Below are 4489 nucleotides of genomic sequence, written 5' to 3'. Positions count from 1 at the left end.
TTACCTTAAGAGAGTCATAGTTACTCCCGCCGTTTACCCGCGCCGCACTGAATTTCGTCAAGTTGGGTCTGGCAAGCCGCTAACCCGGCCGGCCGGGCCTGACAACGCTCTAGAAACCCGGAACAGGCAGTTTCGTGAACCAACCGCGCACGCTCCTGACAATGCGTTAGCCAACCCTGCTCGGGCAAATCGTTAATCAAGCCCAACCCTGAAACTGCGTTAACCAACCCGGCCATGGCAATTCATTAACCAACCCGGCTCGGACAAATGGTTAACCAAGCCCAACCCTGACAATTCGGTAACCAACCCGGCTCGGGCAAATGGTTAACCAAGCCGGCCGGGCAAATCGCTAACCGGCCCGGCAGTCCCGACAATTCGACAATCAACCCGCTGAGGACAAACCCTTCGCCCTCAATAACAACTAGTTCTTGCCCCGCCGTCAAAATGTCCCGGCCGATGTTCATCAGAAACTCCTTGCTGGCCCATGGGCCCCCCTCCATACCTTAAGAGAGTCATAGTTACTCCCGCCGTTTACCCGCGCCGCACTGAATTTCGTCAAGTTGGGTCTGGCAAGCCGCTAACCCGGCCGGCCGGGCCTGACAACGCTCTAGAAACCCGGAACAGGCAGTTTCGTGAACCAACCGCGCACGCTCCTGACAATGCGTTAGCCAACCCTGCTCGGGCAAATCGTTAATCAAGCCCAACCCTGAAACTGCGTTAACCAACCCGGCCATGGCAATTCATTAACCAACCCGGCCCGGGCAAATGGTTAACCAAGCCCAACCCTGACAATTCGTTAACCAACCCGGCTCGGGCAAATGGTTAACCAAGCCGGCCGGGCAAATCGGTAACCGGCCCGGCAGTCCCGACAATTCGACAATCAACCAGCTGAGGACAAACCCTTCGCCCTCAATAACAACTAGTTCTTGCCCCGCCGTCAAAATGTCCCGGCCGATGTTCATCAGAAACTCCTTGCTGGCCCATGGGCCCCCCTCCATCCTTAAGAGAGTCATAGTTACTCCGGCCGTTTACCCGCGCCGCACTGAATTTCGTCAAGTTGGGTCTGGCAAGCCGCTAACCCGGCCGGCCGGGCCTGACAACGCTCTAGAAACCCGGAACAGGCAGTTTCGTGAACCAACCGCGCACGCTCCTGACAATGCGTTAGCCAACCCTGCTCGGGCAAATCGTTAATCAAGCCCAACCCTGAAACTGCGTTAACCAACCCGGCCATGGCAATTCATTAACCAACCCGGCCCGGGCAAATGGTTAACCAAGCCCAACCCTGACAATTCGGTAACCAACCCGGCTCGGGCAAATGGTTAACCAAGCCGGCCGGGCAAATCGCTAACCGGCCCGGCAGTCCCGACAATTCGACAATCAACCCGCTGAGGACAAACCCTTCGCCCTCAATAACAACTAGTTCTTGCCCCGCCGTCAAAATGTCCCGGCCGATGTTCATCAGAAACTCCTTGCTGGCCCATGGGCCCCCCTCCATACCTTAAGAGAGTCATAGTTACTCCGGCCGTTTACCCGCGCCGCACTGAATTTCGTCAAGTTGGGTCTGGCAAGCCGCTAACCCGGCCGGCCGGGCCTGACAACGCTCTAGAAACCCGGAACAGGCAGTTTCGTGAACCAACCGCGCACGCTCCTGACAATGCGTTAGCCAACCCTGCTCGGGCAAATCGTTAATCAAGCCCAACCCTGAAACTGCGTTAACCAACCCGGCCATGGCAATTCATTAACCAACCCGGCCCGGGCAAATGGTTAACCAAGCCCAACCCTGACAATTCGGTAACCAACCCGGCTCGGGCAAATGGTTAACCAAGCCGGCCGGGCAAATCGCTAACCGGCCCGGCAGTCCCGACAATTCGACAATCAACCCGCTGAGGACAAACCCTTCGCCCTCAATAACAACTAGTTCTTGCCCCGCCGTCAAAATGTCCCGGCCGATGTTCATCAGAAACTCCTTGCTGGCCCATGGGCCCCCCTCCATACCTTAAGAGAGTCATAGTTACTCCCGCCGTTTACCCGCGCCGCACTGAATTTCGTCAAGTTGGGTCTGGCAAGCCGCTAACCCGGCCGGCCGGGCCTGACAACGCTCTAGAAACCCGGAACAGGCAGTTTCGTGAACCAACCGCGCACGCTCCTGACAATGCGTTAGCCAACCCTGCTCGGGCAAATCGTTAATCAAGCCCAACCCTGAAACTGCGTTAACCAACCCGGCCATGGCAATTCATTAACCAACCCGGCCCGGGCAAATGGTTAACCAAGCCCAACCCTGACAATTCGTTAACCAACCCGGCCCGGGCAAATGGTTAACCAAGCCGGCCGGGCAAATCGGTAACCGGCCCGGCAGCCCCGACTATTCGACAATCAACCAGCTGAGGACAAACCCTTCACCCTCAATAACAACTACGTCTTGCCCCGCCGTCAAAATGTCCCGGCCGATGTTCATCAGAAACTCCTTGCTGGCCCATGGGCCCCCCCTCCTTACCTTAAGAGAGTCATAGTTACTCCCGCCGTTTACCCGCGCCGCACTGAATTTCGTCAAGTTGGGTCTGGCAAGCCGCTAACCCGGCCGGCCGGGCCTGACAACGCTCTAGAAACCCGGAACAGGCAGTTTCGTGAACCAACCGCGCACGCTCCTGACAATGCGTTAGCCAACCCTGCTCGGGCAAATCGTTAATCAAGCCCAACCCTGAAACTGCGTTAACCAACCCGGCCATGGCAATTCATTAACCAACCCGGCTCGGACAAATGGTTAACCAAGCCCAACCCTGACAATTCGGTAACCAACCCGGCTCGGGCAAATGGTTAACCAAGCCGGCCGGGCAAATCGCTAACCGGCCCGGCAGTCCCGACAATTCGACAATCAACCCGCTGAGGACAAACCCTTCGCCCTCAATAACAACTAGTTCTTGCCCCGCCGTCAAAATGTCCCGGCCGATGTTCATCAGAAACTCCTTGCTGGCCCATGGGCCCCCCCTCCTTACCTTAAGAGAGTCATAGTTACTCCCGCCGTTTACCCGCGCCGCACTGAATTTCGTCAAGTTGGGTCTGGCAAGCCGCTAACCCGGCCGGCCGGGCCTGACAACGCTCTAGAAACCCGGAACAGGCAGTTTCGTGAACCAACCGCGCACGCTCCTGACAATGCGTTAGCCAACCCTGCTCGGGCAAATCGTTAATCAAGCCCAACCCTGAAACTGCGTTAACCAACCCGGCCATGGCAATTCATTAACCAACCCGGCCCGGGCAAATGGTTAACCAAGCCCAACCCTGACAATTCGTTAACCAACCCGGCTCGGGCAAATGGTTAACCAAGCCGGCCGGGCAAATCGGTAACCGGCCCGGCAGTCCCGACAATTCGACAATCAACCAGCTGAGGACAAACCCTTCGCCCTCAATAACAACTAGTTCTTGACCCGCCGTCAAAATGTCCCGGCCGATGTTCATCAGAAACTCCTTGCTGGCCCATGGGCCCCCCCTCCTTACCTTAAGAGAGTCATAGTTACTCCCGCCGTTTACCCGCGCCGCACTGAATTTCGTCAAGTTGGGTCTGGCAACCTGCTAACCCGGCCGGCCGGGCCTGACAACGCTCTAGAAACCCGGAACAGGCAGTTTCGTGAACCAACCGCGCACGCTCCTGACAATGCGTTCACCCACCCTGCTCGGGCAAATCGTTAACCAAGCCCAACCCTGACAATGCGTTAATCAACCCGGCCATGGCAATTCATTAACCAACCCGGCTCGGGCAAATGGTGAACCAAGCCCAACCCTGACAATTCGGTAACCAACCCGGCTCGGGCAAATGGTTAACCAAGCCGGCCGGGCAAATCGCTAACCGGCCCGGCAGTCCCGACAATTCGACAATCAACCCGCTGAGGACAAACCCTTCGCCCTCAATAACAACTAGTTCTTGCCCCGCCGTCAAAATGTCCCGGCCGATGTTCATCAGAAACTCCTTGCTGGCCCATGGGCCCCCCCTCCTTACCTTAAGAGAGTCATAGTTACTCCCGCCGTTTACCCGCGCCGCACTGAATTTCGTCAAGTTGGGTCTGGCAAGCCGATAACCCGGCCGGCCGGGCCTGACAACGCTCTAGAAACCCGGAACAGGCAGTTTCGTGAACCAACCGCGCACGCTCCTGACAATGTGTTCACCCACCCTGCTCGGGCAAATCGTTAACCAAGCCCAAACCCGACAATTCGTTAACCAACCCAACCATGACAATTCGCTAACCAACCCGGCCCGGGCAAATGGTTAACCAAGCCCAAACCTGACAATTCGTTAACCAACCCGGCCCGGGCAAATGGGTAACCAAGCCGGCCGGGCAAATCGGTAACCGGCCCGGCAGCCCCGACTATTCGACAATCAACCAGCTGAGGACAAACCCTTCACCCTCAATAACAACTACGTCTTGCCCCGCCGTGAAAATGTCCCGGCCGATGTTCACCAGAAACTCCTTGCTGGCCCATGGGCCCCCCGCCTTAA

Source organism: Mobula birostris, unplaced genomic scaffold, assembly GCF_030028105.1.
Source record: "Mobula birostris isolate sMobBir1 unplaced genomic scaffold, sMobBir1.hap1 scaffold_1491, whole genome shotgun sequence".
Lineage (NCBI taxonomy): Eukaryota > Metazoa > Chordata > Chondrichthyes > Myliobatiformes > Myliobatidae > Mobula > Mobula birostris.
This window is presented reverse-complemented; position numbering follows the sequence as displayed.